General features: G+C 36.7%; 1 pseudogene; it reads right to left on the minus strand.

Moving 5' to 3' along the window:
• Positions 1–6135: 6135 nt before the first annotated feature.
• LOC122728876 overlaps positions 6136–14560 on the minus strand; it is a 122758-nt pseudogene continuing 114333 nt past the window's right edge.

Raw genomic sequence — 14560 nt, forward strand, 5'->3', positions numbered from 1 at the left:
GAAAACGCCCCTGGATTTAACAATAACGAGATCTTTAGCAACTTTGGAGGGAACAGTTTTAAAAGTCACGGAGTCAGGAGCCAGACCGGGATGGATTAAGAAATGAATGGGAAGTGATAAAGTTCTGACTCTGAAAGGAAAGGGATGTATAGATTTGTCCTGGGTGTTTTGTCCTAATACATCCCTTTTTTAAAAAAGGTCTTGGGCAACCCAGGCATGTTTGTATGCCTAGAGAACTGGCCATCTATGCCAGTATGTCCTTTTTGTAAAAGATAGGAGGAAGCCTGGGCACATTTGTAAGTATCATATGAATTAAAGATTAAAGAAAGGGGATGATTGATAGCTTAAGGAAATTAGAACACATCTATAACCCTCCATTATATTTACATTGTGAATATAAAGCCCAAATGACTTAATAGACACATGCACAGGAATTTTCACTCTCATTTCCTTGGCTTAGTATCTCTGTATGGGTCATTTGTATTTATTGTAATTAACATTTCACTGGGTTTGCAAATTTTCTCTGTACCAAATGGGTATCCAACAAAATAAGATACGACAACAATAAATCAAACAAACAAAAAAAAGGTTCCTTCTTTAAAATTTGGTTTGTGTCCATTCTATGCAGTTATTTTTTTTAGTTCATGAAAACAAGTTCCAAATTTAGTGAAACTTCTTAACGTCCCTATCAGCATTTATGAGCTTCTTTCACAACTGGCACTGAGTGTCCCTTTTTTCTCTCTGTTCTAAACCCATAGGAAACTTCTTAGATCTCCCTTTCCATACATTTTCTCTCCTATCAGTGGGGAATCACAAAAGAAAAAAAACCATTGAACTAGCACTGAAATGAAATCTTCCAAAAGATGAGATAGTTAATAGAAGTAGATGTTCAGGTAGGAAACCAGTGATTTTATTATGCTGGACGTGCTTTTAAAGAAAAGGCCCTGAATCTAAGGAGAAAGACACAGAAAGAGGGAGAGAGAGAGAGAGAGAGAGAGAGAGAGAGAGAGAGAGAGAGAGAGAGAGAGATGAGAAGTGAATGCCATCCTGTAGACACCCCACCAGCACTCACCAGAGGGAATCAAGTTGCCGCCAGTTTGGCTGGGGTTCAGTGCCATCTGCGTAGTATTTAAAAGTGAGAGCCAAACTCTGAGCTATTTTACTGAAGTTAGGAAGGAAGCTCTCCAATCTATATCTGAAACTCAACAGTTCCAGCTCCTGATCATCACTAAAGGATCTCATCAGGGTCAAGAAGCTTAAAAAAGAAGTCATTTTTTTCTGTCCATATGAAGGCTGAGTATAATGTAGTGTAAAGAGCACTTAGATTTAGAAACAGAAGATCCAAGTTTGAATCCCAGCTCAGGCACTTACTAGCTATATGATCTCAGGCAAACCAAATAGTTTCTCTTATTCTGTTTCCTTATCTATAAAACTGGAAAAAACACACTGGATTATTGTGAGGTTCACAGAAAGTAATATATGTGTATAGAGGAGATTGTTGTTCAGTCATTTTTCAGTCATATCCAAGTCTTTGTGACCCTATTTGGGGTTTTCTTGGGAAAAATACTGTAGTGGTTTACCATTTCCTTCTCCAGCTCATTTTATAGATGAGGAGACTGAGATAAACAGGGTTAAATGACTTGCCCAGGATCACACAGATAGTCAGTATCTGAGGCCAGATTTAAACTCAGGCAGATGAGTCTTCCTAACTCCAGGCCCAGCACGCTATCCATTGCACCACCAGAGGTGATATACCGCGTGGGCCAAAAATCACAAAGGGGGTTCAATATTTAATAATTCCTTTATTTTTTGTTTTTATTTACAATACCATAGCATCATATACAGTGTATATAAAAATGAATTTATATGTGTGAAAAATCAAATCTCACAAATGGTGTAAAATAAAGAAAAAATAATTTTCAAAAAGTTATTAAAACATAGTGACTTTTGACCCACCCTGTATAACCATAAAACACCAAAAAGGATGCATGTGAGCTGATTACTATTACTATTAGGCTATTAATATTAGTCCAATAGTGCTCAAAGATTCAAGAAGAAAAATGAAGTACCCAGCTATTGGTGGCCTTGTTGGTACAACCTTCAGGACTGCTTACTGGACAACTATGAAATTTAGGTATTTATTCAATGGGAAGTAGTGTTTGAATTTGATTTTTTTTCTTTCTGTTTGTTTGCAGGGCAATGAGGATTAAGTGACTTGCCTAGGGTCACACAGCTAACAAGTGTCAAGTGTCTGAGGCTGGATTTGAACTCAGGTCTTCCTGAATACAGGACCGGTGCTTTATTCACTGTGCCACCTAGCTGCCCCTGAATTTGCTTTTCTTAAAAATACAAAGTACGTCACAAGTTTCATCACCACCACCACACACACACACACACACACACACACACACACACACTTTTTTTGGGGGGTGTGTATATAAACTGAAATTTTTTAAATAACACTTAAGACCAATGACCTTTACTTCCTTCAATAATTTGTTACCAAAGGAGTATTTGTGAACAATTAGAAAGGGAAGTAGAAATCACTAAGATCATAGCTTCATTAAAATAACTCATGCAGAGTAACCTCATTTCCTCTTCTGACAAGGTTACTACAATAGTAGATAAGGAAAATGACATATGTATTAAGCAAAAGTGGAAGCACAAGGCAACTGGCAAAGTCTCTCACAATATCCCACAGGGACAAAATAGATGTAGTCTACTTAAGTAGTACTGGTAGGTAGATTCAGGATTATCTGAATGGCTGGACTCAAACGTGGCAATTAATAAATCTATATCCACCCTGAGGCAAATCTCTAGTGGTGAGCCCTAGAGATCCTGTTCAACATTTTGTCAGCACTCCATCTCCCAATGCTGGGCATTTTCACTATCTCCCATACCTATAATGTTCCCCTTCCTCATCTTCGCCTTCTGGTTTTCTTAGCTTCTTTTAAGAATCGACTAAAGTCTCATTTTCTATAAGAAACCTTTCCAGGTCCTCTTTAGTGTAAGTGTCTTCCCTCTGAAATTGCCATCCATCCATCACATGCATGCATGCTTGTATGTGTATGCATGCATACACACATGTACACATTATGCCTATACATGTGTGCATATACATACATGTTGCTTGTACATGTGGTTTGCATGTTGTCATTCAACCAGACCACAATCTCCTTGAGACTAATTACTGTTTTTTGCTTTGCTTTGTATCCCAAACACTCAGCACAGAGCATGGCATAAATACCTTTGAATGTCTAGAGAACTCAAATCTCACAATGACCATTCATGATTCCATTTGACCCATGATGAAGAACGCTACTGACTTCCAAAGAGAGTTAATGTTTCTAAGATGAAGAATGAAACAAAGTCAATTTTAGACAAAGTCAATACAAGAATTTGTGTTGTTGGACTATGCATATTTATTACAAGGTTTTGTTTTTTCTTTTTTTAAGTAAGGTGAAGAGAAGGAAGAGAAAAAATAATAATAACAACAACATTTATAAAGTGCTCACTATGCCAGACACTGCTCTAAGTGATATTTAAAAGCAAGTGTTTGTTCATTGAAAAGGGGAGAGGGGGAGAGAATGTTAAAACTTTAATACTTAGAACTATCTTATAATGTAATGAATTCGCTCACAAAACAGTAAGTCACCCCTCCCTGTAGACCTTTAAGCATAAGCCTTGTGACCACTTGTTGGGATATTGTAAGGAAGCTTCATTCTTTAAATATAAATTAAACCAGGTAACCTCTAAAGTCCCTACCAATTCTGAGAATATAAGATTTTCTCCAGCCTTTTCTGACCATTTGCCATCATCTATGAAGCGTGAGTCAGGAAAACACTTATTTGGAAACTTTGGTCTGAATTATCCAGGAAATTTAAATCACAGTAGAGGTTTTTAATCAAATCTACTTCCCTTTGCTGGAAGTGTTTTTGGCACAGCAAAATGAGTAAACCTTTCCACTGCCGCAATAGGAGGACAATCTAGAACCTAATGACAAAAGAACCAGGCATGGAGTTAGGAAATCTTATTTCTATCAGAAGTTGCTAGCAATTTTTGAGCACCTTTCTCCTAATCACTTTCCCTATGACTCAGATTATATATCTGTAAAACTTGGAGGAAACGGAGAGAGGAAGAGAATAATACTGTCTTATTTGAAAGAGCTAATATTATATCTAACAAAATTACTATATGTGTGTAGGTAATATAGAATCATTAGAATAGGCATAAAGAAACCATATTCTAGCCATCAAAATTCATCCCTTTTTTCCTGAGGTAGCTTGTCAGAATGCTACTAAGACAAAATCAAGGGAATGACTTCTATTTTGTCTGCATCACTTGAGAGAATGCATATGAAATTTCCAAGATTCATTGAGGCAGTGAATGCATCATTCATAAAAAGTGTAGCCACTGATGTTTTTCTCTTTTTCATTTACTCCACCTGGTACAGTGGAAAGAGTTCTGTATTCAGATATATGTGTGTCTGTGTGTCTGTGTGTATTTTCTCTAATTCAACAAGCATTCATAGCATGCTAACTATATATTCTCTGCACAGTATTAGGTGTTAGAGATACAAAGCCAAAAACAAAATAGGACTTGCCCTCAAGGAGTTTACATTCCACTTAACTCATATCATTGGATTTGGGCATTTTTTAAAAGCACTTCTTATCTATAATCTCATTGGATATTCCAAACAACCCAAGGTTTTTAGGGAGATGAAATGAGAGTTGGTATCTGGTTCCTGATCTGAAAGAGCTAGTACCTTTACCTTAATTCAATTCAACAAATGTTTTCGGTGGGTTTTTTAAAACAACAACAACAACTATGCGCAAGGTATTGTACTAGGCACTGGGGATACAAAGACAAAACAAGACCTGACTCAGAATGATGGAGTAACAGTTACAAAGGCACTAAGGAGGAAACTAGAATGACAAGTTTTACTGGATTGTAGAGTGTGGCAAGGGAGAGTTAAGTGCAATAAACCATAAAAGGTAGGTTAGAGACAGTGTACGAATATCTTTGAATAACAAGTGCAGAAGTCTGTATGTTATAATAGGGGCTTCAGAAAATCACTATAGTTCCTTGAACAAGAGACTGATAGGGTCAGGTCTATGCTTTAGGAATATCATTTTGTTAGCCATGGAGAGACTAGATTAGAGAGGGAGCAAATAGAGTCAGGAAGACCATAGGATGTTATTGTGGTAGTAGAGGCAAGAAGTCACAAGAGACAAAACTAGTGGTGACTGTGTGAATGGAGTGAAGGGGATGGATGAGAAAGATATTTTAAAATTGATGGCACATGGCAATTGATGAATATTGGGAAGAAGGGGTGATCAAAAGGGATAAAGTAAAGAATGACTCTAAGGTTGTGAACTCAATTGCCTGAAAGAATGGTGACAGCTGAATAGAAATAGGGAAGTTTAGATAACTGACAGGTTCAAAGATAAAGATAATGAGATATAGTGAATTTTAGATGGCTATGGGACATTCAGGTAGGACATTCTATTCAGCAGCTGTTGGTGATGAGGGACTTGAATATAAGAGAGATTAGAGATAGATATTCAGACATATGAGTTATCTGCAGAGAGAAGAAAACACAACCCATAGGACAACTTCAACAGAGAAGGGAAGAGGTCTCAGGACAGAAATTTTGGGGAAATTTACGACCATGGAGCAGTAAGTCAATGAAAAGCCAGCAAAGGTGGCTGAGAAAATGCAATTGGACAGGACAGAGAATCAGAAGAGATCAATGTTTTTGTTTTTGTTTTTTAAATCAAGGAAGGAGAAAATTAGTCAACTGTTTCAAAAGATATGAAGAGTTTAAGAAGGATAAGGAATGGAGGGAGCTGGATTGCAATTAGTTAATTAATAGCTTGCTGCTAACCATTGATAGAAAGAATATTTGCCAACTTATTATTAAAAGGAAACTGAAGACATGATGTGCTGTTTTTTAATGCCCTGTCTTATTTCACCTTGTTTTCTCCTCCCTCTACAACTGGAGGAGCTGCAAATGCTCATCACTAAGTTTTCCTTCCACCTGGACTGATTTTTCATCTGATCATCACAATGCTCATGAAAAGGAGTTCATCTGGTTGAAGCTTCAACAAAGCTCACTTCCTATTTCAAAGTGATTCAACTAAGAAGCAGTTTGATCTCTGTGAGCTGCACATCTTGCAGCTCATCCATGAGGACAGAAGACAGCATGGAGGCTTTCAGAAGGAACAAGTAATACTGAAACAGAACACAAGGGGAATGGAGGGAACGCAAGTGACTGAGATGAAAGGATAGTTCAGATAAACCCAATCATTGGCAGGCTAGTCCCCAGGGGTTGGATTCAGCCACCCTGACACCAGACCCATTAGATCAGAAATTAAGCAAACCCAAAGGGCTGAGGAAGGAATGAAGTGCATCCAAATATATTTGAGCAGGAGCCAAGACAGCCTATCATATCTCCAATGAAAGAACACATACTTGAGAACTAGGAGGCCTGTTTTTTATACCAAATCTACTATAAACTATGTGATCTTGCCCAGGTGGTGCAGTGGATAGAGTGTCAGGCCTTGAGTTACAAAATTTCTTCTTCCTGAGTTCAAATCTGGCCTCAGACAATTAGTAGCTATGAGACCCTGGGCAAGTCACTTAACTCTGTTTGTTTAAGTTTCCTCATCTGTAAAATGAACTGGAGAAGGAAATGGCAAACTGATTCAGTATCTTTGCCAAGAAAACCTCAAATGGGGTCACAAAGACTCAGACACAACTGAAAAATGAACGAACAACAACTTAATTCACCATGTTCTCTTGAGCTTTGTGTGCAAATAATCTGCAATCCTGATATCCATATATTGCTTGATTCTTCATCCCTTTCATCCAAACTCTTAGCTGCCCAGTTGACTAATAGACATGGTGATGTAATGATACAGAGCCCTAGATTTAGGGCTCTGCTACCTGTGTGAAATTGGTCGAGTCATTTAACTTCTCAAAGTCTTGACTTTTCTCATCTGTAAAATGAAAGAATTGAATGGAAAGTTAATTACTAAGGTCCCTTTTAGCTCTGTATCTATGATGCTAATTCTTCTGTCTGGATTTGGAATATTTCAGCACTTCATGCTTCATGATGGGGATGAGTGGAAAGAAGAAGAGAGAGAAAATGAGAGTAGAGGAAGGAAAAAGAGAGGTAGAGGAGAGAAGAGAGGAAAGGTGAAGAGGGGAAAGGTGCTGCTCCCTTCCTCCCTTCATTCATCCCTAATTTCTCTCCAGCTAATACAACTAATTCCCAGGCACTAATTCCTTCGCAGTCCCTTTTAACTCTGGCTGTTTCCCACTTTGTACTTCTCTGGGTGAATATTCCTCCATTTATTTCACAAACAGAATTTCATGCTTTTTGTGAAGGTGTCCAAAAAATAAAGTTACATTATGTTGAAAGGTATTAGGCTTTCCAGCCAGAATTTGGCCTTTAGTTCATTTGTGCTACACTGTGCCTGTTGTTCAGCTGCCATTCCAGCCACTCTGCACTCAAATCAGTGGTGAACAGGGTCCACTGTATAGCCGCACAGGGGTGTTAATTATAGAGTACCTGGATGTATCTAGAACATTTGGTAGTAGTAAAACAGTAGTTAATGTTTTGTTGAACAATGCCTCCAGCAGTATACATGGTGCAGAATTAGAAGAGAAAATCATTTTATTCCTTCAGCATAACCTAGGAAAATTTTGATCACTACAATAGGATCTCTACTAATTTTTATTACAAAAAGTGCTTTTCTTTGATAATAATCTCTCAAAATTGATAATAGATATCAGCTTTGAACAAGGTATGAGAGGATATTTACTTCCATGCAAATAATTTCTAGTCAGAGAGATTAGTCTTACAGAAATGTTGGCTTATGTGGAATAATGCTCCAGTTCTCTGAAGCCAAGAGTCACAAGAGCTTTCTTCTACTTTGATTTCCAATGTGGAAAAAAATCACAGCTGCCAAAGATGATATTAAAAATATACTTTCACAAGATTTTCACCAAATAAATTAGAAATCCAATGTAAATTATTTCAATTGAGAACCCAAAAGAGCTTGTGGGGATGAAACAATCTATGGATGTCTCATTTAATGAAAAGCAAAAGAAATGAAACCATCTTTTTTGATTAGTCCAAGAAGATACTATGATGGAACCTATTTACCAGCTCATTAAGCAAAGTATGAAAGTAAATAAAGACATCATTACCCTCTATAAAACCTGAAGTGAGTGACAGGACTAGACCAACAGCTCTATCCACCTAGATATCTAGCATTTCACTTATATGCCAATTTCATTATCTTCCTCTCCAGTCCTGTTTCCCTTTTTGATATCTCTGTCTCTATCTATGATATCTCCATTATCCCAGACATCCAAGCTCATTTTCCTCCCTAAAGGCAATTAGGGAGCAGAGTGGATAGAGTGCTGGGTCAGGAGTTAAGACTTGAACTCAAATCTGACCTTAGACACTTACTATCTGCACAAGTCACTTAATCTATGTCTGCCTCAGTTTCTTCAATTGTATATTGGGGGTAATAGCCTCTGTCTCTCCATTGAATAAGAGAATATCAGATCTCAAATAGGCCTCAGAAATCATCTAGTCTATTGGTTTCAAACACAATTAAAAATAGATCCCTATGGACCATATATTGACTTAGAAAAATCACAAATTAACATTTTCTGTGCTTTATTGAATTTTTATTTATTTTGTTAAATATTTCCCAATCACATTTTGATCTGTTTCATCCACTTGCATTGCCTGGTCAACTAGTATTAAAACTTGGCTAGCGCATACAATGTCTGAAAAGAAACCTCTCTATAACATCTCTTACAAATAGTCACCCAGTCTCTGATTCTTCTTAATTTGGCAAGATCTTTTTGTATCCTGAATCTCTCAATCTATGTGTTAGTTATCCTTCTCAACTTGTATCACCTATACATTTTATAAGAATTGCACCTAGGGGCAGCTAGATGGCACAGTGGATAGAGCACTGGCCCTGGATTCAGGAGTACCTGAGTTCGAATCCGGCCTCAGACACTTAACACTTACTAGCTGTGTGACCCTGGGCAGGTCACTTAACCCCAATTGCCTTACTAAAAAAAAAGAAAAGAAAAAAGAAAAAAAAATAATTGCACCTATATCTTCATTGAAGTTATTAGATGAAATGTTGACCATCATAGGTCAGGGACAGATCCCCAGAGAATTCCACTGGAGATCTCCTCCAAGTTGACATAATTTACTCCTATTAATAATTACTATTCAATCATCAATCAATCATTCTAGTCCAATGGACATCATTCCATGTTAGCTGGTCCATAGAATGAAGGACTTTCTTAAATGATTCATCAAAATCCAGGTATACTATATATTTAATAACTTTTATTGTATAAGTCTTATAACCCCCTTCCAAAAATGGAATAATCTTAGCCTGTTCTTTATAAAGATCTGCTGCTATCGGGGACAGCTCGGTGACACAGTGGATAAAATACTGACCCTGGATTCAGGAGGACCTGAGTTCAAATCTGGCCTCAAACTCTTGACACTTACTAGCTGTGTGACCCTGGGCAAGTCACTTAACCCACATTGCCCTGCAAAAAATATATATATATATATATACTGGCCATCACTGAGTTCCTACTTCCCCCTTTATAAATGCTTCCAAGCATTCTTTCAATCATATGCTCTAAAACTTTTCCAGCAGTCAAAATCAACTTCACCAACCTTGAATTTCAAGAATCTACTCTTTTCCTTTTTTGAAAATTGGGACATCTGTCTCTATTCCTACAATAACTGCCATGTTCCCAATGCTTTTTGAATATCACTGACAAACTCAGCAATCAGGTTTGCTCTTGCAGTATTTTGGAATGTAGTTTTCTCTATTCTAATGACCTGAACTCATTGAAGACAACCAGGTCTTCTCTTAACCTACTCATCTTTAGTTTTTTCTCCAGTTATCCATTCTTGTTCTATCCATCTCAATTCAAAGATCATTTTCCTTGGTAAAGAAGAAGAAAGTAAAAAACAGAAGCTGAGTAGTTCTGCCTTCTCATCAGTCCCCTCATCATTATCCCATTCAATTCAAGCAGTTCTACTATTCTTCCTTCATTCTTTCCCTCATTCCCAACATAGCTAAAAAGACCTCGTTAATTATTTCAGCAACCTTATTAATTAACTAGAAAACTGAAATGTGAATAAAAGTATCTTAATTACTTCTAAAAATAATTTTTAAATGTTCAAAAAGAATCAGATTCAAAACTTGCATGAAAAACATACCTCTAACCTGTGACATTTCATGTTATTAGTTCTTGTCCTTTTTATAATCTTTCCCATAGGCAGAGAGATTTATCCCAAATATTCTGTAAGGTGAGGGAAAGACTATACTGGATTTAATCTGAATTTTTCAAGTTTCTAAATTCAGTTAATCCTTTCTGTCCTCATGTGTCACAAAGAACTAAATAGCATGCCCACCCAAACCACCAGTATATAAAAGGTTAAAAGATGTAATTTTATGTCATTAGTAGAGCCCAACATATTCAGCAATACTTTGCCAAAGTTCATAACAAAAATTAGGAAATCATCTATTCTTAACTTTTGCCTATTATGATCTTCAGATCAGCCTCTTTGGATTTTCTTAAAGATTTGCCAAGCTAAAAGTACATGGCTTATTGAATTGGTCAGCAAATCATGTAGCCTAAGAGAGGCACAGCCATCATTTTTCTTCCTCAAAATTTATTATCTTGGGAACAGCCTAAAGTGCACAATCCAAAGTTTACCAAATGCAGAACTCCCACCTGACAATAAATAGTCCTCAGCCTGTCTATGCCACTTCAGAAGCACTTTTTTTGGTAAACCATTTTTCTTCAGTGCACATTCTGATTCAGGTTGCTAAACAGATTGCTTTCTTCATGGACAGAAATAAATATCCCCACTGATGCTGAATTTAGAAAGTGCCAGACTCACATACCTTTTTGTGTGAAAACCAGACACACAGGCATGACTGTACAGTAAGACCATTCCCAATGCTTTGCCATAAAATAAGGTTAGCAGACAAAATAGATGCCTTCATATTTCTTTAGAAAGGTCACTTCCAACATTTCTGAACTGAGACATCCCTTTCTGGAACATGCAAAACTGGCATAAAATCAGTAACGTCAGTGGTAAAGCAGACTCTGCTTTACCTCTTAGGAGTATTCTTACTGTTTGACTTCTCACTGGGGAGAAGTTATGGGGAGGGAAAGTTAAAGATAGGACTTGACATACAAATGACAGAGATCAAATCATTTCATGATCTTGTATTATTTGATTCCCTTTACATAAGTTTCATTCAATTATCTCTTGGAGTATATGTTACATGACTTTTTCACCAATTTCATGGGCAGTTTCTGCTAATAGATAAAAAAATTTCTATTGAAAAGTAAACTTAAGGCACTGAAGAATAAAATATAAGCCTACTAGGTAGTATAACCTTTTATATGTTCATGGTTTGACTTTCATTGACATGTTCTGGGTCTTGTATCTTTCATTACCAGTCAATGCTATGAGACTTAATGCCTGAAGAATATTTAAGAGTAGGACTAAGGACATGTCTACAATATATATTCTCCACTACTGAGGAACGATATTGAATCCATAACACTATATTTACTTTCTACTTCTGTTCAGGCTACAAAATGGAGATTATAATAATGCATTAGATTCTATGTATGTATCATCCATGCAAAATTTCTCAGAAGATATTTGCCTGATAAAATTATTACTTACATATTATTTAAGTAGGCATGGTCTCTCTTCAGAACTTTGGAATCAACTGTGAGATGTGGGAGACATTGACACAGGACTTCCCAGTAGGTGGGCCCACATCAAAAAAAGTGCTGTGAACTCTAAGAGCAAAGCAGAATTGCGGTAGCTCAAAAGAAATGTGACATGCAAATTTGGAGATATCTGTACTCCAAATGTTCACATGAACTATTTCTACCCAAATTGTGGTAGAGTTTTCCAAGTTCATATTGGTCCAATAAGCCACAATTGGAAACACTATACCTTGACCTCAACATAGTGATGCCATTTTGGTCCTCTTCAAGAATAAATGACAACAGCGGGCAGCTAGATAGCACAGTGGATAAAGCACTGGTCTTGGATTCAGGAGAACCTGAATTCAAATCTGGCCTCAGACACTTGACACTTAACTAGCTGTGTGACCCTGGGCAAGTCACTTAACCCTCATTGCCCCACAAAACAAAAACACAAACAAAAAATTAATAAAGGACAACCAGCCACAACCTGTTTAGCCATTCCCCAACTGATGAACATTCATTCAATTTCCGACTCTTTGCCACTGCAAAAAAAAAAAAACAACTGCTATATCTTTTCCCTTTTTCTTTGATCCTCTGGGGGACAAACCTGGTAAAGGTTTTTCTGGGTCTAAGGATAAGCACAGGTTTAGTAGCCCTTTGGTCAGAGTCCAAAATTGTTCTCCAAAAGGTTGGACCAGTTCACAACTCCACCAATAGTTTCATTAGTATACCTAATTTCCCACATCCCCACCAAACATCTGTCATTTCTGATAGGGTGTGAGGTGAAAACTCAGAGTTGCTAAATTTTCTATTTCTCTAATCAATAGTTATTTCAAGCATTTATTTAATATGACTATAGATAGCTTTAATTTATCCTGAAGGCTACCTTTTCATATTTTTTTGACAATTTATCAATTGGGGAAAGGCTCTTATTCTTATAAATTTGACTCTGTTCCCTATATATTTGAGAACTGTGGCCATTATCAGAAAAACTTACTATAAAATTATATATATATAATTTCCCTCTTTGAACCGATTCCAATGAGAGTGAAGTTCAAGTATTGCCCAACCCCAAAAAATCACCCTTCACTATAAAAGTTCTTTCTTATGCATCTCTCTTATGTGAGATAATTTTCCCATTCTTTCTTTCCTTTCTCCCTTCTCCCAGTGCATCCTTCTTTCTCACTCCATTTTTTTAGATTATCAAACATAATCAACTCATATCAATGCCCTCTGTTTATGTAGACTCTAACTGCCCTAATAATGAGAAAGTTCTTTGGAGATACATGTATCATCTTCCCACATAGGAAAATAGACAGTTTGACCTTATGGAGTTTCCTTATGATCCTCTTTCTTATTAATCTTTTTATACTTCTTGAGAAGTAGTGTTAGAATGTAAAATTTTCTATTCACTCTGTCTTTTCATCAGGAATACTTGGAAGTCTTCCATTTTGTTAAATGTTCATTTCTTCCCCCTGAAGGCTATACTCACTTTTGCTGGTAATTTGTTCTTGGTTGTAATCCTAGCTCCTTTGCCTTCCAGAATATCATATTCCAAGCCCTCCTATCCTTAATGTAGACGCTTCTAATTCTTGTGTGATACTGACTGTGGCTCCATGATATTGGAATTTTTTCTTTCTAGCTTCTTGCAATATTTTCTCCTTGACCTGGGAGCTTTGGAATTTGGCTATAATATTACTGGGAGTTTTCATTTTTAAATCTCTTTCAGGAGGTGATCAGTGGAGTCTTTCAATTTTTATTTTACTCTCTGTAGCTAAGATATTGGGGCAAGTTTCTTTTATAATTTCTTAAAACATGATATCAAAGTTATTTTTTTGATCATGGCTTTCAGGCAGTCCAATAATTCTTGAATTATAGCTCCTCAATCTATTTTCCAGGTCAGTTGCTTTTTCCAATGAGATATTTGATATTTTCTTTTATTTTTTCATACTTTTGACTTCATTTTATTTTATTTTTTTTTGATATCTCATTAAGTCATTGGCTTTCACTTGTCCAATTCTATTTTTTAAGGAATTGTTTTCTTCGGTGAATTTTTGTACTTCTTTTTCCATTTAGCCAATTCTGCTTTTGAAGGAGTTTTTTCTTAAGTGAATTTTTGCACGTTTTTTTCCATTTGACCTATACTGCTATTTAAGGAATTCTTTTCTTCAGGGAATTTTTGTGCCCCTTAGGCCCATTAGGCCAATTCTGTTTTTAAAGTCTTATTTACTGCAGCATTTGGGGGGATTATTTTACCAAGCTATTATTTCTCTTTTCATAATTTTCTGGCATCATTCTCATTTCTTTCCCTTTTCTACTCTTAGGCCTTTCTTTTACTCTTCAAGAAATTCTTGTTGGGCTTGTATCTGGTTAGCATTTTTCTTTGAGGCTTTGCTTTAGTTGCTTTCATACTGTTGTCTTCTTCTGAGTTTATAAAGTCTTGGCCCTCCCTACTACCATATTATTGCTGTTTGCTCATTTTTCCAGCCTATTTCTTGACTTTGGACTTTATGTTAAAGTGGGGCTCTGCTCACATAGGGGTAGGGAGACACTATCCCATGCTACAAGGTTTTTCAGCACTGCTATTTTCATATCTAGTTCTAGGAGTGTGCAAGTTTTCAGTGCTTCCAAGGAGTTGTCATCTAGGGAGAAGTGTGGTCACTGCTCTCCTGATCTGTGCTCTGTTCTTTACCCAAGAAGGGCCCTGCTCCCCTAAAACCACAAACACTAGTTCTCCTCAGGGTCCTGGAACTAAGAC

Source organism: Dromiciops gliroides, chromosome 5 (genome assembly GCF_019393635.1).
Source record: "Dromiciops gliroides isolate mDroGli1 chromosome 5, mDroGli1.pri, whole genome shotgun sequence".
NCBI lineage: Eukaryota > Metazoa > Chordata > Mammalia > Microbiotheria > Microbiotheriidae > Dromiciops > Dromiciops gliroides.